At 38.0% G+C, this 23,237-nt stretch overlaps 1 pseudogene; it reads left to right on the top strand.

Moving 5' to 3' along the window:
- The first annotated feature begins 385 nt into the window (after window positions 1-385).
- On the top strand, window positions 386-1,027 carry LOC129061668 (signal peptidase complex subunit 3-like; annotated as a pseudogene).
- The last annotated feature ends 22,210 nt before the right edge of the window (window positions 1,028-23,237 follow it).

Here is a 23,237-nt window from a genome sequence, read left to right as displayed (position 1 = left end):
GTCCCTTCTAGTTTCCTGATTCTCTAGCAACGTGTGATGATTGTGCAGCTTCTTGCAGGGATCTATGCTTAAAACACTTTCCAATCTGAAAGTTACAGCAATAGCCTTACACTAAAGAGGATCAATGCATTTTACTAATTCTATTTCACTTTCTTTCTCATAATTAATGTTAAATAAGACTATTGACAAGTCAACTCTGTTACGGGGAAGACAATATCGAGAAAGCCTTCATGCACGCGTAACTCAGCAACCATTTTTTTTTTTTTTAACACCTCTTATGTTCCAGGCCCTGTGTTAGAAACTGAGACGGTGCAAAGAGAAAAAAGACACAGCCCTTATTATCAGTAAGCTGATGGCTTTGTAAAAAAGACCAAGTGAATTTGAACAATAGAATCCACGGCAAGGAGCCAGTCCGCGACTGGAAATGGGGTCTGGTTGTGCGTGTGGAACAGGGCTCAGGGGACTCGGCCGCGATGAACACGGTGCTGTCGAGGGCGAACTCGGGGTTCGCCTTCTCGCTGAGCGGGATGACGGCTCTCACCTTCGGCTGCTTCATCACCACCGCCTTCAAAGACAGGAGCGTCCCGGTGCGCCTGCACGTGTCGCGGATCATGCTAAAAAAATGTAGACTTCACTGGACCTAGAGAAAGAGGTGATCTGAGATTCATAAACTTTGATGTCACAGCTGATCTACAGAATATATTTGATTGGAATGTTAAGCAGTTGTTTCTTTATCAGCAGAATATTCAACAAAAAATAATGCGCTGAGCTCAGTTGTCCTTTGGGACAAGATTGTTCTGAGAGGCGATAATCCGAAGCTGCTGCTGAAAGATATAAAACAAAATATTTTTTCTTTGATGATAGAAATGGTCTCAAGGGAAACAGGAACATCACTTCGACCCTGTCTTGGAACGTCGTACCGAATGCTGGAATTCTACCTCTTACGACGGGATCGGGACACGTCACTGTTCCGTTTCCAGATACATATGAAATAATGAAGAATTATTAAATTATTCTGAATTTGAAACAGCAAAAAAAAAAAAAAAGGGGGGGGAATCAAGTTCCCTTAGGCTATAAAAGACACTTTTCCAGACTCCCCAAAACAATGACAGTATCTCTTAGGAATAATAGAAAAATCTGTTCTTTTACTGGATTTGCTTCCTGAATAATTTCTATAAATCTCCAAGAAACACTTCCATGTTCCGCAATCTGTTCAAATGGTCACTGACCAATTAACTAGCCATTCTGATCTAGAAGTTACTGCTTCATATCCCACAATTTATTTCTTGATGCCCTGCAAATGCCTTTCCATGCTACTTCTGCTTTTTGTTTCCTTCGCACTAAATGTGTGTACATAGTCTTTTACTAATTTCCTATATCAGAGCCAAGCCCACACTTAACACTCAACTGAAGGTTTAGGGATAATCTAAGCAAAATGCAAAAGGTAACTTATAACTCAGCTGCCTCTAAAAGTGACTTGCTACTCTTAGGATCTTCCATCAATATTAAATATAAATAAATTGTTATTGTATGTCAGAGACCATTCTGTGTGGCAGGTAACTCCAGTCATCTTCCCATTGTGGAGTTTTGATGACCTCTACAATCTTTATTCACAACTGATACTGATTTATAGAATAAGGGCTACACATAAGTGAAAACATTTTCCGACCAAAGCTATAAAATAAAGTACCACCGATCTAAAATAAAATGATGAGGTGTAAAAAAGTAAATATATCTGGATTATTTAAAAAACAGATAATTAGCTTCATTGGTAGAGCATCATGGTAAAATGCATGACAGTTTATTCTGTTTGGGTCCCCACTTTGCCACACACCGGGATGTAAATTAGACAAATCACAAAACATCTCTCTGCCTATATTGTCCTCAATTTTACTATAAAAATAATATCAGTCCTTGCATCACAGATTTGTGTAGAATAAAGGAAGTACTATGGATTTCATAGGAGTGAGTTTATATATTCTAAATAATATATATAATGAGTTTATATATTCTAAATATCTTTAAAGGTGATACATTCAACAGTTAAAAGCCTTGTAATGAAAAAAGCTTTAAGTAAATAGTTTTAACTCTACACTAACAGTTTGAAGAGAATAGTAGGTTTTGATTTTGAGAAACGTAGCTCATGTCTCATTATCCTATGCAGGGCCTCTGGCTCTGAGGTCAAATATTAGTCACTGGGAACTGACATAATGACCTTCAGAGATTTGGTCATAGGAATGATCTTCTTATCACAAACTGTAGTTGTAATTCGGGGAACATTTTTTCTTCTTTATTATTATTTTTTCATTTACAATACCAAATGCATTTAAGATCTACAGTTTTGATTCTCAAGTACCTGATTGTGGCCAACTCTTTAGTCATTCTGTCCAAAAGAGTCTGCCAGACAATGACAGTTTCTGGTTTCATGTATTTTTTTAATGACTTTTAATGCAAACTTTTATGTTTGCAGATGGGCAGGGGTATGTCCCTTGACAGCACCTTCCTCTTGAGCATTTTTCAGGCCATCTCAATCATCCCCCAAAACTCCAGATGTGCAAATCTTAAAAGTTAAAGTTTCAAAGTACAGTTTTTACACTTACCTCTCCGGTGTCTGTAACTAAGAAGTCCCTCTCTCCCTATTCATTCCCAGACTGGCCTCATCTACCACCCTAAGAGGACTGACAGAGGACACATTCGTTTTCTTTACCCTCACCTTCCAGATAGCCTTGACTCAGAGAACCAGACAGGGCAACAGTAACAGTTTAAAAGAGATACTTCAAAGTCTAGGCTATTCAATTGAAAAAATGATGGATGGGTTGCCAACAGTTCAGCCAGGGGAAACCTGTTTCAAGGGCATTTCAGGTCTCTACTTCAGCATAATGTTAAGAGAAGGCTCAGACCTGGCTCTTGATATGGACTGTTCTAAACTAGTTCATGAGAAAATTTTTGTATAAAATATATAGATATAGATATTTTTTGTATTTTATATATACATATATATACTTGTGTGTGTATATATATTTTATATACATTTTATATGTGTGTGTGTGTGTGTGTGTGTGTGTGTGTGTGTGTGTATATATATATATATATATATATATATATATATATATATAAATCTCCAGAGGGAGGGCAGTTTTCAAGGGCATGACTAATCCACATTTAGGGAAAAAATAATATGATCTGTCTCTGTCTCTGTAAGGGTGTGTTTATGCTGAGGATAGCAAAGTATACATTGGTCAATGGCACATTTAGCATTTCTGTCTAAAGTACTAGCTTTCAAACTAATGGTGACTTACATTTTTCTACTAGAACAATAGGTAATTATTATGTTTTTAATGGTATTCTGGTGATTTTCTTAAAGCAAAATAATCTGCTCCAAATGTGAATTAATGTTTCTACTACTAACACATTTTAAATGATTTCTTTCAAGTTAAGAAAAAAAAAACAAATTCGATTTCATTTAATACTCTACTATAGGGATGATAAAGGGCCAATACCCAGACTGCAGGCAGGTGGGAGTAAAGACAGAGAATCTGTCCTGGACGGGGGGTGACTGAAGAGAATGCTGAAAGTTGGGTAGAAGCCAAGTGAATTGGTGCAGGGAGGTCAGGAGAGAATGATGCAGACAGATGAAGAAGCATTTGTGAAATCTTAGAGACCAGAGAGAAGGAGGGTGCCTTCAAGAGAAGGTAACATTTTGGTTTCAAGGTCATGGAAGGGGTGACATTTTGGTTGGGCAGTTTTAATATTTACACCTATTTCATGACTCTAAAAAAAACCCATTAAACTTTGATTTTTAAAAAATCACAAGGTAATTCGTAAAGTACATTCTTATCACCCTCTTTTTTATAAAAAAAAAAAAAGATGGAGAGGGTACCAGGGAGGGGATGGTTAGATTGGAAGTATAATGAATTATTATAGATTATATCAAAGATTACATAGTTCATTGGCTATCTTAAAATGGACATAAAACATCCTATTTCCTAAGGCTTTCTCGTGAAATCTTCTCTACCTACTACTGTGCCTCAACCATTGAAAAGGTTATGATGCTTCCCCACTTTGTATTTCAAAAAATGTTTTAATCTGGTTTATGAAATAAGTGTAATGTAATTCATTGAAGTCTACTTTTCCTCCTAATGACTACTTATATGGTGTTTTTGGCTTTTTGAGGAGGGTGCCATAAACACATACATAAATTTTCTCTTTGCTCTTTGCTTAATCCAGTGTGGGCTTTGTTTGTTCATTTTCTAGTTCCTTTAAATGTGAAGTTAGATTGTTTGAGATTTTTCTTATTTCTTGAGTTAGGCCTATAATGCTATAAATTTCTCTCTTAGGACTAATTTCCCTGTGTACCATAAATTTTGGGTTGTATTCTTATTTTCATTTTTTTCAAGGTATCTTTTGATTTCTTCCTTGATCTTATTGTTAACCCATTCATTGTTTAGTAACATGTTATTTAGCCTTCATGTCTTTGTGTGTTTTTCAGTTTTTTTCTTGTGATTGATTTCTAGTTTCATACCATTCTGGTCGGAGGAGATGCTTGATATGACTTCAATCTTCTTAAATTTATTGAGACTTTTTTTGTGTCCTAACATGTGGTTTCTCCTAGAAAATGTTTCACATGCACTTGAAAAGAATGTATATCCTGCTGCTTTTGGGTGAAAAATCCATCTGATCGAGTGTATCATTTAAGACCACCATTTCCTTGCCGATTTTCTCTCTGGAAGATCTATCCATTAATGCCAATGGGGTGTTAAAATCCCCTACTATGACTGTATTGCTGTGAATCTGTCACTTTATGTCCATCAAAATTTGCTTTACATCTTTAGGTGTTCTTATTTGGGTGCATAAATGTTTACAAGAGTAATATCCTCTTCTTGGATTCCTTCCTTTATCACTTAGGTAGTATCCTTTGCTTTAAAATCTATTTCGTCAGCTGTAAGTATTGCTACCTCAGTTTTTTTTTTCCTTTCCATTTGCATGAAATATCTTTTTTCATCCCTTTACTTTTAGTCTGTGTGTGTCTTTTGTTCTGAGGCAGGTTTGTTGTAGACAGCATATATATGGGTCTTGTTTTCTTATCCATTTAGCAACTCTGTCTTTTGACTGGAGCATTTAAGCCATTTACATTTAAAGTGATTATTGATAGGTATGTCTTTATTGCCATTTTATTCTCTTAGCTATGTTCTTCTCTTTCTCCTCCTCCTCCCCCTTCCTCTCCTCCTTCTTCTCTTCCTCCTCTTTCCCCTCCTCCCCCTCCCCCTCCTCCTCCCCTTCTTCTTCTCCTCCTCCTCCTCCTTCTCCTTCTTCTCCCACTTCAACAAGTCCCTTTAATGTTTTTTTAAAATACTGATTTAGTGGTAACAAACTCCTTTACTCTTTTCTTCTGCTTATTCCAATCTGGGATTTCAGATACCTATTTGTACCTTTTTTTTTTTTTGCATTTTGCATTTTGCATTTTGCCCTGCTTTGGACTACTTTCCTAAGTATACTTTGATTAATTTGGAAACCCAAGGTAAATTGATAAACTTGTCTTCTAGATGAAGGCTGTAATTCTGTTCTCAAGTGGAGAGAGATGATGGTCTCCTGGGCTTCACAAGTAATATAAGCTACAGAACGTTCCCTGTTCCTCCTACAGGTGAGTGGAATGGTTGGTATGGTATGGTATGTACTTATAGTGCCACCAGTGTGCCATAGAAATCTTGATAAAAAATTGTGGTCAGTGGATTTTTTGGTATAGGAAATTTGGACACTTTTGAAGATAAAATATTTGAAGAGGTCCTTGTTGTTGCCAGTGAACTAGAAATTAAATTTTGAAATAATATTCTTGCCATTTTGAAACTTGAGCCTTCATTAATTATTTTTAAATTAGTGGTGGTAACTGTATAATCTTATAATTGTAACCTACCAATAAAGCTTTCTACTCTTTTTAAAGAAACATATTGCAAGCAATTTGAAATATATAATTAATTAGCAATTAGCTAGAAAAGCTGCTGACAACTAATACTCTGTTGTATAGATAAAGGCCAATAAATCTTGAGTGGCTAATTAAGCCTTGTGTTAAGTTTCTTTTCTTTCTTGGTGGTAGGGTGAAATCAGAAGACAGAAATATTTTTAAACATTGGAATCATATATTAGAGGGGCAAAGAATACAGATATTTCCCTGACATTGAGCAGTGAAAATTTTGGTTTGAAATTCTCTGAACTCTGTGGATATACTCTTCAAAGATAGTGCTCTATGTCTTTTTTTTCTTTAAAGTCTTTTGACTTTCTTTGTCAAAAATTCCAATGATAGGGAAGTAGGAAAATCATTTGACTTTGCCTATCTCAGTTTCTTCATCTATAAAATAGAATTCAGCGAGAGAGAAGGAGAGAGAGAAGTAGATACATTTCATTATTAAACCTTGAACTCTGGAGTCAGACAGCTGTGGGATGGTATCCTGGCTCTGCCATTTTCAAACTGTATGAGCTTAGGTAAGTCACTTCTCTAAACTTTTGTTTCTTCATCTGTAAAACAAAGATATATTAGGTGCTCTACTATTAGGACTCTTAAGGGTAAAATGAGATATACAATTAGTTAAGTCCATAGCATAGTGCCAGTACCTAGGAAATTGTATATATTAAAAAAATAATTTTATTGAAAGCATTTTACAAATTAATAAGGCTAGTTGTTCTAATCAGAGCCATTTATCAAAAGTAGATCTGTATCTTCCTCCACAATATCAGAGGTAATGGCCTCCCTTCTTAGATTTCTCACCTAGGACTTTATTCATACTTGTTGATTAGCATCTGATTTCTATAGTCAAAAATGACTATAGCTGGCTAGTCTTTCCCACTGGATTATAAAGTATGGAATGTAGAGATCGTGTGTGTGTGTGTGTGTGTGTGTGTGCGTGCGTGTGTGTGTATCTGTAGTCTGTCCAGAAGATAATGTAAGGTAATATAATGAAGCCATATAATATGAAAAATAGAGACATTTATTGGAGAAGATGCAAGATGCAAGAAACATTGAACATAAGACAATGATGCCTCAGTCTCCTTCAAAGTAAGCACCTTGGGATCTCACTCAATTCTCCAAATCACCATCAGCTGCCTCATTTTATTTTCCTGAATCTCATCAATGGCCTGAAATCTCTTCCCTTTCAAAGGTGATTTTAGTTTTGGGAGAAGCCAGAAGTTGCAAGGTGCCAAATCTGGGCCGTAGCGGGGCTGAGTCACCTGGGTGATTTGATACTTCACCAAAAAACTCTTCACAAGACATGATGCATGAACGGGTGTGATCTTGTGATGAAGCTGCCAATCACCAGCTGCCAGTCACCAGTTGCCAGTCACCAGTTGCCATAGCTGTGGCTTTCTGTGGAGGAATGTTCAAAGTTTAACGCAAAATTTGATGCAGTTTCATTGCTCTCTTGCTCAGTCATTTAGAATGTGACAGTCACACAGTACACATTGTTCACATGTGTGTGTTCCAGTCTACTCTCCTTGGCTGCCAGGTTACATCAATGTTACGCAAACTCTTCTTGTTTTATTGACAATGGCTGCACTTTTTCCAGACAGACTCTCTCTCTCTCTCTCTCTCTCTCTCTCTCTTTCTCTCTCTCTTTTTTGTTTTGAGAGGGGGATCATATATTTTGAATTGAATTTAAATTTCATCTGCAGCTGTGATTATACTATCTGAATATAGCTAATTATCAGCAAAAGTAAATTTCAGTCAATAGTTCACCCTAGATGTGCCATGGAATTGTGCAATAGAACAACTGGGAAGGAACATCTACTTGACCTGTCTCTAGTTGGGGGCCCAGTCTTTCTAAGATGAATGCTAGTGGGGGCCCATATGGAGTGCAGGGAGTTCATAGGAAGAGCCTTTGAGGGTTGGGAAGAGGACATTGGTTTTGCTGGTCTCCATGAGGAAAGGGGCAGTTGGGACTCATGGTGTTAATTAGCATGGTTGCTAGAGCCCTGTATCTCCTTGGGGCCAGTCACCAGCCTGCACCTCGCCCCAGTCACTATCTGCTTTTCACAAAGGATGTTTGTGATGGGCTTATAAGAACTGAAGTCCTATTTCTGCTAATGTCTGCTTCCTTTGTAAATGTACATATATGTACAAGCACATTTAACACATTCACAATCTTCCTCATTCAGTGCTAGTCCCACCCTGAACTGTAATTGGGCTCTTTATAATACCAGTTCAATGGTGTGAAACTCCATGGACATAAAATTAGAAAAGCCTGTCATGCAGTGTTTATTTTAATGCACAGGTATATGCACTTTAGAAGTGGGTGGCATTTTACATGGCTTTTTTGTATTACTCAAGGATAATGATTATTTCAGATGTTTCTGCTGATTTCTCTGTAGAGCTCTGGAGAGAAATTTTAGGTATAAATTATTTAAAAATCTGATCACATCCTGTCAATTCAATTCATTTCACCAAAACTGTTTCAAATGTCTATTACACACAAAGCACTGAACCAGACATTATTAGGGATTCATGAATGAGTAATAGGGCATGCTCCCTGGTCTAGGGAGGTCATAGTTTAACATCGTTAAATTGTATTTCTTAATGATTCCATCGTACACAGTATGTTGGATAGGATGGGTATAAAGCTGGTCAAGCAGACATCAAAACCTCCTCAAATCCTCTTTTAAAAAGAGAGTACAGACATAAATAATAATGTGCTGGTTCCCAAGTCTTCCTCTTGACAAGCCACACAAACACCAGGAAATATGAAATACATTAAATTAAAAATTATAGTGAAGCCAAATTTATCCAGTATTATCAAAGAATGAAAACGTTTATGTTTTAATTTTCTTGATAATGGAAATTTATATTCCCTTTAAAGCACCAAAGCATTTTTAAATATTAACTAATTTCAGATATGTCTTCCTAAAAAGTATGATGTATTTCCCTTGCCTTTTAAAATTAGGTATTCTGAACTGACTTTAACATTTTCTTAATGGGACTGGAATGTCATTGTGAGCATCAAATAATATGCTGTACTGTAAATATGGAACTTTTCAGTAACAATATTGAGGTATGTAGGGCTATTTTTTTCATACACCAGCTGGACCTACAATATATTTTTGGTTTGTCAATTTATTTATTATAACTACTTTTTTGAAAATCTGTTTTCTTAGTGGTTTAACAATCTCAGTCAGTTACTATTGCTGTGTGATGGGCCAACCCAAATTTAGTGGCATAAAAAAATCATTTTATTATGTTCCGAAGATTCTGTGGATCAGAAAGGGCGTGTGAGAGAGCGCTTCTCTGCCTCTGATACCTGGCACCTCAGCTAGGGAGACTTAAGTAGTTGGGAGTAACTTCAGTAGCTGGAGTGTGGAACAGCTGGGACTGGAGAATTTAGTTCCGTGAGGACATCTTATTCACCTCTCTCACAGGGGCTGGAATAGCGAAAGGCTGGGCTCAGCTCGGACTATTGACCAGGCCATCTACACATGGAGTCTTCACATGGCTTGAGATTTTTGCAGCATGGTGACTGGGTTCCAAGAGGAAAAGCCCCAAAGAGGGGCTTCAGAATCACACAGCACCATTCTGTCAGTAAGGAGCGCGTCATTAGGTTAGCCCCAGACTCAATGGGACGAGATTTACACTTCACTTTTTGGTGGGGCAGCGCAAGGTTATGCTGGCCTAGGACACAAAGGATACAATAGATTGTTGAGACCACTTTTCAAAAATACAATGTCAGCAATTATTTCTTAGTGCTGTTGATGTCTTCCCTCTGTAGGTTTCCTGCACACTTAAGGTCCAGTTTCAGTTCTAATATAGCAAAATAAATAAACGACATTTCAAAAATTTAATGTACTCTCAGAATACACAGTCATTATTAGGGTTCTCTTATGAATGAGGCAACCGAGGTTAGTTACTCTGACCTTACAGTAGCCACCCTGCCTTCCCTGAGGCTTTTCTTTCACAGTTTTTCAAATAGTACAGGTGCTGGACGTTATGGGCTGAATTGTGACCTCCACCCTCAAATTCATACATTGGAGCCTTAACCCGCAATGTGACTATATTTGGAGATAAGGCCTTTAAGGTGGCAATTAAAGTTAAATGAGGTCATAAAGGTGGGATTCTAAATTAACCAGACTGGTGTTCTTATAAGAAAAGGAAGAGACAGCAGGGGCACACACACAGAGGAAAGACCCCGAGAGGACACAGCGAAGAGGTGGCTGTGTGCAAAGCAGGGAGGAAGGCCTCAGGAGAAACCAAACCTGCTGACAATTTTATCTTGGACTTATCGCCTCCAGAGCTATGAGAAAGTAAATTTTCTCAGATAAACCACGCAGATTGTGGTATTTTTGTATGGCCACTCCAGATGACTAATATACTAGATAACTGACCTTTCAGAGGCTATGGTCTTAGTCCTGTTGCTCCACTATTATTCTCACCTCTGTTCTCCTTACTCCACCAGATATTCACATGTTTCTATGCCATTGCTTGTGCTGTTCCTTCTGCCTAAAAGGTTCTTTCCTCCTTGTCTCTTAACTTATCCCTCAAGACTTAGTTTAAATGTCACCTTCTCTGTGTTTTACTTATCCAACCACCTAGGCAGAATTAATCATCTCATCCTTATGCACATACCTTGATCTTATCATTTTTAATATTGAGTGATAATAGATGTTTGAGTGATAAAAATATGTGTTTGAGGGGAGAGACTGCGATATCTTGGTTTCCCCCAGTTTCTGGTCCAGGGTCTGACATTTAGCAGGTACTCAATACACATTTGTTGGTTTAATACATCACACTAGAAATGCATAAGACTTAAGACCTGGAAGACACCTTAATGATGATCTAATCCAGACTCTCACTTCACAAGCGAAGAAAATGCAGTCTGAAAAGGTTATTTCAGACAGATATTCCAAAGGAAATCACCCTCACTTCTAGTTAGCACAAAAAGCATCCTGAAAGGTAATAATTTTAGAGGATGATTAAGCAATTGAAAAGGCATGAGCTCATAGTGCTTAGAAGGGGAATGTGTTACAGAAATTGGGTGGTGTATTTGAGGTTTGGAGACAGAGGTATGTGGGGGAGGAAGAAACTTTACTCTCCTAGGTTCTTCCAGCTGGTCTAATAATTAAAAATAGACATGAATCAGATTAACAAAAGAATATGACCAAATTTAATTACATATGTGTCTATGGGAATTACACATATGTGAGCTGGGCGGTTCTGAGACAGAAAGGGAAAATGAAATATATATGACATCCTGAGCCAAAGATGAGGTAAAGCACCTTGGGGCTTCAGAGGAGAGGGAGGTCATTTGCAGGACATAAAAAGAGCAAAAGTTCAGTAACTAGAAGTTTGCCCTGCCCTATAGGTAGATCTTAAAAATTTATTTCTGATGATAACTCATTATGGGCATGGCCCATAATTTAACTTCAAGGGAGAGGTAAAAGTTTCTCATGAGTGGCCAGGTCTCAATTGCCTTCAGCTCCAAATAATTCACATGACAAAGTGGCACATCTTGGGAGGCTTATTCTGAACCCTTTCAGGTGGATGACTGAATGAAGTGAGTACTGAGCTTCTCTCTGTACATTAAAAATGTGTTGCTGTGATTTGGGAGGACTGCTCACAAATCTATGAAGAAACTATACATTACCTTTTATTATTTTATCTGTATTTCCCAATTTTATCTACCTATTTGTTAATGTATAGGTTGTTAGAAAGACAGATCAGTGACTAATTTAAATGCAGAGTCCTTTATTTTCCAAGTAAAGCAGTGAGAATTGTGCTGCATGTATATCCTGATAGCTGCAGATAAGTTAAAATAATAAAAGCACATCTCCCCTCTCATGTCAGTATTACTACCCAATCAAACATCAAGTAAAAGCAAAGCACCTTACAGTTTATTTTTCTTGACAAACTTCCAAAGATAGGTGGGGCTACCATCTTTTGCCCCTCGTCCATCTTCCCTCAGAAATGCTTTTCATTCAATTCATAGAGGGAAAATGCTAAGGGTTTTGAGAATATAATTATTCTCTTGTCTCCTAAAACATATCAACAATTTAGTCTCCAGAAAATAATATGTGAAAGAACCCATTTATCTTCTGGTTTTTGACTGTCTTTATATCTAAAGATACAAACAAAACAAAAAATAACAAAACAGCAGAAAAGGTGCAAAAGAAATCTAAAATTTTGTATTTTTATTATCAATACCTAATAAGAACACCATGGGTTATTGTAGATATTAGTCAGATGATATAGTAAAGAACTTAGTTCAATGTCTGGCTCTTCCTGCACGGTACTCACAAAGCTATAAAACATTAGCTGTAAACATTGGCAAGAAGGTCCATGTGGCAGCATCAATTTCCAGGTATGTAACCTTGGGATCATTACTTATCTTTATGACTCTTGGTTTTCTTATCTGTCAAATAAGGATCATGATGTCTTTGAGTAGGGTTGTGAAGATATGTTGAAATGATAACGATAGGTTTCCTTTAGTGGAAATACATGGGTCCTGCTCCTTTAAAAAAAACAAACAAACTCATTTCCTAATGACTTAGGACAAATCACGTAGGTCTTTGGAGCTCATTTTTGTCATATAAAATGAGAGGTTGGAACAAGTGTATCTCTTTTAACTGTAAACTTCTTAACAAAAGGAGGTCCCTCTTCCAGTGGGAACATCAGCGATCATTTGAACTTGGCTTCCTCCTTTCTCCCTTTGCTTGTTGGGGTCCCTGAGAGCCTTGTATTAGGAATCCTTCTCCTTTACATGCCCAGAAATTTATCTTCATTCATGGATAAATGAAAATGTTGAAATTAGTTTAATTAAATAATTCAGAGATGAAATGTTTAATTGTGTCCTCATGGTCTGGGCTGGGATCAGTGCAGCATTTCTGTTGGTTGGTCAGAGCTCAGATACCTTTAGGTATCAAATCCTAGAGCTCTCAGCCTCCCACACTTTGTAAGAGCCATTTGGTCAGCATTTATGCCTAAGTAAAAATGGAGACTTGAGAGTTAACAATTTGAAAGGACTTAACTTTAGTGTTTTCAAAAAAAGGCATCAGTGACAGCAGAATGTTGAAAGCAAGCATGCCAAACTGTAGGTTGACTATAAATTGCGCAGGCCTGGGATTACCTTCAGCTCTGCCAAGGTAGAAACTTCCAAAAATGACTTCATCTTTTGTACATTAGAGTGAAAGTGGTAAATTTCCAGTTTCTTAAATCCTACTTTACCCTAAAGTGCACAAGAATTAATGAATAGCTAATGAACATATTCTATGGTGTGTTATGCACAAACTGTCTTCAGTGACGGGAAGAAAATTTCCTAAGAGTTGTGGTTTTCTAAAATAAACAGGGATCATAATATAAAATAAAGAAAAAAGCTTTGGAAAAGCAAGAATGTCCCTCTAAAAAGAGCACTGAAGTGCAAAAGGAAACGTCAGTGGGAAAGGATGTGGGTGGAAGAAGATGATTCAGCCAGAGGAGGCTGGGGTGAGTGCTGTGGGCTGGCCTGCCCGAGTGTGAAGTAGGCGGTGGTTATGACTAGCATTGAATGAGAGGTAATTAAGAGCAAGTTGGTACCAGCAACTGCCAGGGAAGGGAGGAGAATATGTCCAGAAAAAAAAAAGCAGTTCTTTATTTCAATGCTGAATTAAACCACCTACGAGAATTTCATTTTGAAATTAAAAAGTATTTGCTATAAACAGAATGCAGATGATTGTGAAATTTTACATGCTTTCTTGTAATGTAATGAAAAGCAGTTTCAAAATAGTATAATTGTGCCGGACACTGTTTCTTGGAAAGAAACATTTATTTTAAACTATCAGTCATTCTGTAAAGGAAAAAAATGTTACTGTTCCAAGTCATGCACAATACAAGTTATCAAATTTCAATGCGGGATCAGCAACAAATATACATTTCTGAATGTTTTCAAGAGAAGACTGAAAATGCACAGCTTCCATCATCCTTTAAATAGCTTTCTGGATTGAAGAAGATTATAATTAAACTGCATCAAGTGTCACTGCAAAGAAGCTTCTAAATTATGGTCTGAGTGGGGGCGAGAAATGCTATTTGATTGCTTGACAATCAAAACCAGAAGATGTTCAGATATGCACAACTCAGACTTACTGTAATTGTATCAGATGGAGAAGTGGGAATAAGAGGTGTAGAGCTGAATTCAGTAATCACTTGCTTATCTCTCTTTATGAAAACATTTAAGAGAAAAACTATTCATAAATACTCTGGAATGCATACTCACTGAGTAATTTTGTATAATAGAAGACATATTAGCAAGTAATCAGTCCTTTCGATGTATTCAGGAAATAGGTCGTGAAAAAATGGTCATAGCTGTCCTCAGAGTACTCTCAAAATTTAGAAACCAGTATATCTGATTCTCCAACAAGTGCTTTATTTCAAACATAATGTCAGAAGGAATGTTCATGAGGGCTTGGAAATCTATTCCTTAAGCTATTTTGTACTTCATTTTACTCAATTTTTTGGTCTCCTGAAACTCTTCTTAAGATGGGAAGGAATAAATAAGAGATGTTATCAGAACAACAGTCAGATAATTCAGAGCCTTTCTTCCTTTCTTTCTCTTTAATATTTAATACAGGTTGTATACAGTATGCTCAAAATATACCTCTTGGAAAGAAGCTGAGAATTTAATACCCTACTGGTACCCTTACAAAGTATTTAATGCCCTGTTAGATAGTATATAATAGAACAAGTATTATATGCTTGACTGGAAAACCAAAAAGCCTGAAAACTGTCAAGCTGAAAATAAGACAGAGCACATTTTTTCATATCCTTTCTTGAAGTGGAAAACTAAAGACTATAAATCATGCAGATAATACATGTATTATACATGTAAATAAGATCGTCCCATATTCTACAGTCTTCTGGATGAGCCTTCTCTTTTAATAACATTTAACTCAAAATGGATCTAATTTCCATCTCACATAATGAGGAAACTTCCATATCATCCTCCTGCCCCTGCATCTGGGGTTCTCCTTATCCTGGGCCTTTTTCGTTCCAGACTGTCACTACTGGCTTTTTGTACAAACTAACATTTTTGTTTTGCATACATAAGTGAAAGATAGAATATACTTAAGAACAATTAAGCAATTTAAGGATTGAGTTGAATGATTCTTTTTTTTAATTGAATTTATTAGAGTGACATTTTTTCTAAACAAGTTTACATAATAATATCGTATGGTCTCATTGAGGGAACTTCTAGATACCAGTCATAGAAAGATACTTTTATCTCAGTAATTGGGAGATATTTTTATGGATCAGAGATTTCTCAAAACAATCTCAAGGGTTCTGTGAGGTAGTAAGTCCCTCATCCTTGAAGATGCTTGGGTATTCACTGGCCAGGGTAACTTGAGAGATCCTCCCAGAAGCTGAGATGACAATCCACATACAAGCGGCTTTTCTGGCAGGTGATTCCAGAAAAGAGTGGTAGGAAATGGAGAAGTAAGACAAGGAGAGTATACTGGAAGTAAAAGATGTATTGTCATGCAAGAGTCCACTGTGGTAACAGAAACTCTGATCCCACTTGGGAATCTGGATGCCAGTGTAAAATACTCACCTCAGTTATCCCCCCAGCAAGTTGAGGAAGCTGGTATATTAACACACAAATTTCCAACAGTGGAGGCTGAAAGCTGTTCGAGAAGGGCATGAGCCTCCTGCCACTTCCTGCCTGCCCAGCGGGAGGGGGATATAAATCAAAATTAATTTTAGAGTACAATAAAGGATAAAAAGCATTTGCCTGAACAAAAGGAGCTGCAGCCCAGGAGACACAGCTTTATGTAGCAACTTAAATTGTGTTCTGCCAAGACAAAGGAAAAGCCGCTTTTTATAGTAAAATTTCCCATTCAGGTTCCCAAATAGGTCCATTTTATGTAAATGAGGTATCTAAATTTGTACATTCCTGATTGGTCTCATTCACACAGTCCTGACTGATCGGCACTATGCTTCCTGAACGATCATTATAGAGGAGTTCTGTTTGGAAGGACTAGGTCTCAGTCCATTGGTAGAAAGGTAAAACCAGGATTTCCCTGCAGTGGTTGACTCAGACAAAGAAAGCAAGCAGGGCACAGTGTGGGAAGCTGAGAATTTAGTTTGAATTTCTTCCCAGTGTGCAGAGTACGTGAAGAGAACCTGTCAGCAAATGGCCCGTAGACTCTTACTAGTCATAAAATTTGAGCCCTCAGTTGGCCATGGGGCATCCATCTCAGCCGATAAATTCCTTCTTGGGGTTCACATCAAATGCATCTTTCTTCTCAGGGCCCACAGGGGCACAGCAGGTGCTGGAGTTTCAAGAAATCCTGTAGAAAATAAATGCTATGCTGGCCGTTGAAAGCCAGGTTGGCACACTGAACTGAGAGTGAAAGGATATGGGTCAGGGTCTCAGGAGTATCTGTTATGCTAGCTATGCACTTGGGAAGGCTATTACATAAAAGAAGTGCAATATGATGACCCAAGGACTGAATCAATCCGAAAGATATGTATTATTATTGCTTTTAAGTGTTTGTTTTTTTAAATTGAACTTGAATGACCGTAGGTACTATCATGCTCTTTACAGTTTGCCTCAGGCTCCATCACTGTCTCCTGGTAGCTTCACACATTTACATTACTCGTTCCTCTTGAGCTTGCCACCCCTGGAGGAAATTTATATCCAAGGACAGGCGGGTCCGGATAATTTTGAAGGTCACTGCCAACTGTGAAATTCTATAATGCTATGACTAGATGATTCCCTAACACCCCTTTTAGCAATAAAATCTTACGATTTAATTATATGCTGGCTTTTAAATTATCTTAGCGACTTCCTTGAGGGCAGTAGAATAGGCCTGTAAATGCTCTTGACTGATTAAAACACAGTTTTGTATTTCTCAATGCTAATAAATACAATAATATTCATGTATAAATATATATACTACTATAATATTACTGTTGGCACTGCACAAGTGTAGCTTGAGCCAGCATATCAGAATAGATTACAGAGAGAAACTGCTTGGTATTCAGGGGGGTTGATTTAGGGTCCACAGTTATACTCCAGGGAATCTGTTAAGACAAACACGGGCATTGATGCTCACACACTTGGCCTTGGATCACAAGGAGAGATGACCTTAGCAGACAACATTAAAGCTTTTAAAAATTGACCTCGCATTATGCTAAGTGCAAGAAGCTAGACACACAAGGCTATATACTGCGTGATTCCATTTATATGACATTCTGGAAAAGGCAAAACTTTAGGTACAGAAATTAAGTCACTACTTACGATGGGGGTTGGGACAGAGTTGACTAGTAAGGGGCAGTAGGGAGCTTTGTGGAATGATAGAAGTGTCCTGAGTCTACCCTGGAGTATAATCACACCGCTGTGTCTATTTGTCAAATCTCATCAAATTGTACACTAAAAACAGATGAATTTTACCAAGTTATTTATTCAACCTCTATAAAACTGACATTTTTAAATTGGGGGGAAAACCCCCTAGGCTTTGGGCAAGCTCCTTACGGGCTGCCATGAAGAAAGTTTCCCCAACGTCCTGGGAAAACCCAGGGGTGGCTGGATAAGATGTCCTCTGAGATGAGCAGAATGTGTAGTTTCCCCTGCCCCAAGCCACCTCTTCTTTTTTTTTTTTTTTTTTTTTAGCATTTCAAATGTTCTTCGTTCCTCAAATATGACAAAACATATCAATGGATGAAGTAAGATTTGTTTTGCTCCTGCGTTCAACTTCCTGCAAACCTATCTGTCTTAGTCTTTTACCTCCAGTGTTTTTCTCTACTTTCTACTTCAGAATTTACATTCTATTATTTTGTCATATTTGTTTCTTTATTCATTTAAAAGAGATTCACAGGAGCTCTCTAATTTTCAAGCAAAATCCAAGGCTATAAGATTCATAACTCGAGAGGAGAGATGACATGGCTTGACAGAGCCTGAAGGCCTCAAGATTCTACTTCAGAGGCTGAAAGGGCTTGTCTTCCCTGTCAGATTCATTTCTCTTTTCTTAAATTCCTGTGCACAGCACATTCCTGAATGATTTTGACCTAGATTCTCCCATGGGTAAGCCACTCTCTGGATGTGGTTACATCTGGGGTTGCTGCCAAAGGCACTAATCTGGAAAGCAGGCAGCAGAACAGAGTGGCAGGTGCCATTTGCACTTCCCTAGTTGTCAAGGGAGAGCACTCACGCTGCTCCATTGGGTGCGGGGGATGTGGGATGACTATAAGAACCCGGGGCTTGCATCAAGTACCCTACGTCTCTGTCTCCCTGTAGCATCTGAATACATTCCTGGGCCTCACACTAGGTGCTTTGGTTTAGTTGATTATTTGACTGATTGACCTCTGCTCTCTGTGCCAGGGCTTCCCTCCTCTCCTGCTCCTGAGTGACTCACACTCGTCCCTCATACTTCTGTTTCACATCCTAAACCTCCATATCCAGCCCTTCTTACCTCCTGGCCAGACCTAAATTCTGCATTGGGTGTTCCTTCTTTGATTTTCACCAAGGCCTTTTGCTTATACCTATCATAGCTTAACCAATCTCTATTTTAATTGTATCCTGATTTCTCTGCCTTTTCCCTCTCCCATTCCCCTCTGCCCCTCTTCTAGCACTAGGCTGTGAGCCTACTGAAGGCAAAGATTTTTTTTTTATATATCGGGTGTTTTTTCCCCCATCTGGAACATTATAGATTCCTTATAAATGTTTGCCAATGAATAAATAAGATTTTGTTCGTGCTGCTTTTGGAAGTTGCTTTATCAGTTAGAAATGCTTTCAACTTCAAGTAAAAGAAGAGCATGCTAATTTATATTGCCTTTTAAAAATAGACATTTCTTTTTCTGGTGTAAAAAAAAAGTTTGGAGAAGAGCATTTTCTGGTCTTGGTTTAGAGGTGCAAGAAGTTTGGGCCATGAGTTTTGTGATTTGCTTGACCTTCCCTTCATGATTGCAGATGGTTTTTTAAAGTGACCAGTTTTCATGATAGGTGGAAAGGGTTGTATTCATTTTCTATTGCTGTGTAAAAAAATTATCACAAACATAGCAGCTTAAGCCAACACAAATTTATTATGTCACAGTTTCTCTAGGTCAAAAGTATGGTCACTGGTTAACTGAGTTCTTTGTCCTAGGAATCAGCAGCCTGCAATCAAGGTGTTGGCTGGGACTGCATGTCAGCTGAAGCTCAGAGTCCTATTTCAAGTTCACTGATTGTTTGAGAATTCAGTTTCTAGGCGTGAGGCCTTCAGTTTCTAGAGGCTGCTCCAAAGCAATTCACTACATAGTTGTTAGCTTTCTTCTAAGAGAACAACAGGAAAGTGTCTTTCTTTTGAAAGGTTTGCCCAATTATGCCAGGCCCACCCAGGATAATCTCCCTTTTGATTGACTAATCAAAAGTCAAAATTAAAAAAAAAAGTTGACTAATCAAAGTCAACTAATTGGTAGCCTAATCATGGTGGTGATATCTCATGGCTCCACCCATACTCAAAAGGAAGAGATTATATTGGACATGCACACGCCAGGAGGCCATCTGCGAAGTCTGCCTGCCATAGGAGTGATGTCAGCTGAGCCTTTGTCTTTTATCTGGAAAGCAAATAGCTTCCCAGAATTCCCCTTAATAGAGATTTGCTTACATCTCAGTGGGCAGAACTATATCATACAGCCGCTGCTGGCTGAAAGGAAGACTGGCAAAGATGATAGATACCTAGCTTTTCCAATTTCTATAGAGAAGGTAAGGAAAGGAGAGAGGCTAGGGATGGGTGTTGGACTAGTCTGTCAACAGGCTATGCCACCCAGTCAAATCCCCTTGAAACCTTATAGAATGTCAGATCTGGGAGAGGACTGAAGAACATTTAGTATAACTTTTCTATTTTCTTGGTAATGAAGCTGTAGTCTGAAGAACTTTGTAACTCTCTTGAAGTAACTTATTATTTCTTTTAAAGCATTGAACCAAATTTAACAACTTTAGCATATTCAGATTTTCCAGAAGTTTAGTTTATCAAACTTTTAGGAAAAAAAGGTATTATATAAGTAAGCTAATTATGGAGTGATCTCTCCTGAAGTTGATCACTGATCCACTTTCCTATCACATATAGCTGGTTTATATATTTTAATAACTTGTGGAGCATCTAGCTTGGATGGTAGAGGTGACTGGTAAAGTAAAACTACAGAGGGCAAGTCTGCACAAATTCAGAGCAAGACACACTTCTGGCTCAGGAAGTCAGGAGAAACATCCATCTATGTGGTATTCCACATGGAGGGACACAGAGGAATAGGGTTAAATGGGTTAAACTACAAAATGTACAAAGAGAACAACAATCAACACAGTTTGACCAGAGCAGTTTCAGAGAAGTCTCTTAAGGGACTTATTTATTAATCTAGAAAATAGATAATGCTGACTTGAACTTGCAAGGTGACAGTGGGAGTAAAAAGGATGACAGCAGCGATGGAAGGAAAATTTTGTATGCTGATTGGACAGGATTTTTCACTGGGTTCCTAAATGCAAGTGTAGAAAGTGGGTCTTCTTCTTCTCCTATCCCTAGTCCCATGGCCACTGCCTGCACATGCTAGGTAATCGGTAAATGCTTTGAGTTGAATTTATGAATGACTTGGGACAGAAGATAAGAGGAAGGATGGTATCAAGGACCATCTGAGGATGACTTGGAGACTGGGAAGAGGTACTGAATTGAAAAGAGGGTGAGGAATTCAGTTTCAGATATGTTGAGCTCTAAGTGCCCCCTGAAACCTAGGGAAGATGTCTAGCAGGTCATGCAGGAGAGCCACCCAAGCAGCAGATGGGCCTGGTATATTTGCAATTGGCAGCTATGAGGGCAGACAGAGAAGGAGTGGGGAACACCTACATTTAAGAGGAAGGAATATAAACCAGGACAAAAGAATGGATGGCTGTAGAATTGACTGGTGAAAAAAGATTGTGGATTCAAAAAGACATAGGATAAGAGTGTCTAAAAGGTGGTAGGCAGCAGTTTCTGAACAAGTGGCTTTCAGAGCGAATGGAGGGAGAAATAGATTGCAAGAGTTTCAGGAGTAATAGGGAGGAAGAGCTGAGAGCTGGTATAATGTACTTTCAGAAGTTTAATAATATTTAGAGGGAATCAGAGGTGACAGAGTCAAGGGAATGTGGTTTGGTTTATTTGCTTTTAGAATGAGAATGACTTAGGCACAACTTGTGTCTGGGGGGTGGGGGCGGGGATGGGTCAGAGGAAAAGGGAAGAGAGAGTAAATATAAAGGAGAGATCCTGCTCTGCAGGGAGGTCATAGCATGGGAGGGTGACCGAGGGTGGATCCAGAGAGGAAGGGGTGCCACTTGTCTTTTGAAGCAAGAGGAAGAAAAGAGGAAACAGAAGGAAAGAAAGGCTTTCACTGTTGTCCTGTCTGTCACAAACTGGCTTTGAGGAGCCTTCAGCTACTAAGTTACCTCTCTGAATCTGTTTCCTCAGTGGGCTAGGTGGGTACTGCAGGATGTGAAACTATATAATTTTTTGATCCAGACATTTACATGGGTCTTCCTCCACTCCCTTGCTGTATTCAACCAGTTGTTAATGATGGTGATAATAGCAAAAATAATAGACACCATTTATTGCATGCCTCAAAGATCATATCCAATTAAAACAAATCCCCAAAAGCTACATGGTGGAGAAATTATTTGAATGTACACACTATGTATGCCATCATCCAAGGTACATTCAAGTGATTTCTCCACCATGTAGCTTTTCCACCATCATGTCTTAGTACATGTTATGTAAAATATTATAGGTAATGCAGCATAATGTTATTCTATTTTTTCTTCTATTTCCTCTCTGAGTTCAATCAACCCTCATTTCATTTATTTTTGTTGTTTTTTGTTTGTTTGTTTGTTTCTGTACCTAGTTTTTGAATTTGTGATTAAAGGTGTTTTTCATATTCTTAAATGCTTGTTTAAGGATGTATAATTCAGTTTGGAGAATTGTGTTACAGTTTTCTTCCACTTTGCCATTATTTGCAGGAGGAATTTTTTATCACTTGAATTGTTTGGATTCTCTCTATTTTTACATTAGTAATTTTGTTTAAATGGAGACTGATACACATTTCTATGAGCAGGACTGGAGGTTTGGGGTAGTTGCAAGATTCTTAGTTCAAGAGCACCCTCTTCTGTCAGTGTAGCAAAATATAATTTTTTTTTTTTTAAATGAAGTTAGTTTATTTATTTTAATAGAAGACAAATGATAGGAGAAGGAATTGGGTATCCTTACATTTTGGAAGGAGAGAGGATCTGGCAGGTTTCTAAATATCCTCCTCAAGTTTTTTCTCTCCACCCCATGTGATTTCTGGAGGAGGAATCCTCTATGTTCCTTTTGACCCTTTTCACCTGGAAGCTTTATCTTTTGCACCCTGAACACATGGTTAAGTGCTTTCCCGACAGTAAGTACTTCAATCTACCAGTGTGCTTTTTAAGTATCTTCAAATATAGGGCGGATTTTCTCTTTCTGGTGCTGATTTTAGATCAATTCTAAGTTCACCGCCAGCTTTCCTTTTCTATTCTCTTCAGTTTTTCCTAAACTGCCTACTTTCCTGAAAGGCTTGCATCAGGAGCATAGACGGCAGCTTGCTGGAGTTTAGTGTTTTTCTATTTACATTTAATTTGAAATTTGGACATTCTCTGTTTTCTAGTTATGCTGAAGATACAGGTTTTATGTAATTTCATTTGTTGTTGTTGTGGTTGTCATTGTTTCTTTGAGGGGGAGGGTATGTTGGGAGATTCAGATTTATGGTACTAGCCTTATGGTGGCGACCCAGAATTCCTCCCTAATGTTTACTCTAGATCTGCATAATTTGCCAAAAGATACATAGGACTTCATTGATTCCAATGATCTCATCTTGCTTTTTAAGCTCCTTTACCAAGAATTAAATCTAGCTACTGGTTAAGGAGATCTCCAAAACAATGGTTTAAATAAATTAGGGGTTTTTCTTATGTAACAAGTGGTAGGTGGTATTGGGCATTCGTTCAGCAGCATAGTGATGTCAGTGTTGATATCTGTGACATTTTAACCTTTCTGTCATGGTTACCATAGTTATAAAAGGCTGTTCCACCTCCAGCATTACATTTAGAATCCAGCTATGAAGAAGGGCAGAGTGCAAAGGGCAAAAGGCATTTGTCAGTTGTCAGCTCCACTTCAAAGATTTTTCCTGAAAGCCCCGTACAAAAACTTTTGCTCATGCCTGATTTTCCAGAGTTGGGTTAATGATAACTTCTAGGTGCAAAGGCTAATGGGAAATACAGTTTTTG

The sequence above is a fragment of the Pteronotus mesoamericanus genome, unplaced genomic scaffold, assembly GCF_021234165.1.
Source record: "Pteronotus mesoamericanus isolate MK-2021 breed Mesoamerican mustached bat unplaced genomic scaffold, CSHL_Meso_final scaffold_651, whole genome shotgun sequence".
Lineage (NCBI taxonomy): Eukaryota > Metazoa > Chordata > Mammalia > Chiroptera > Mormoopidae > Pteronotus > Pteronotus mesoamericanus.
The sequence above is the reverse complement of the archived record's forward strand: the minus strand, read 5'-3'. Positions and strand labels throughout refer to the sequence as shown.